Source organism: Haliaeetus leucocephalus, unplaced genomic scaffold, assembly GCF_000737465.1.
Source record: "Haliaeetus leucocephalus isolate CR32 unplaced genomic scaffold, Haliaeetus_leucocephalus-4.0 Scaffold177, whole genome shotgun sequence".
In the NCBI taxonomy this organism is placed as follows: domain Eukaryota; kingdom Metazoa; phylum Chordata; class Aves; order Accipitriformes; family Accipitridae; genus Haliaeetus; species Haliaeetus leucocephalus.
The window spans coordinates 1,432,563-1,432,982 of record NW_010972613.1 but is presented as its reverse complement, the minus strand read 5'-3'; positions in this window follow the sequence as shown (position 1 = coordinate 1,432,982).

The window sequence follows — 420 nt, the reverse complement described above, 5'->3', positions numbered from 1 at the left end:
GGGGGGGGTGGTTTGGCCCCGAGTCGGGGAGCGGCCCCGCTGGGCAACGCAGCCCTGGCCCGGCGGGCGGGGCAGCCCCGGGGGGGCACCGCCGGCCGCCCATCTACCCCCGGGGATCTCGGGTCTGCCTTCCCGGGAAGGGTGAGCGGTCAGGAGGTGATGATGGACGGGGGGTGATGGACAAGTAGATGATGGACAGAGAGGTGATGATGGACGGGGGGTGATGAACAAGGAGACGGTGGACAGGGAGTGATGGACCAGGAGACAGTGAACAGGGAAACGATGGACAGGGAGACAAAGGACTGGGAAACGATGGACAGGGAGACAAAGGACTGGGAAATGATGGACAGGGAAATGAGGAGTGGGAGATGATGGACCAGGAGCCGGGGGGGGGGGGGGGGGGGGCCCGGAAGCACGCCC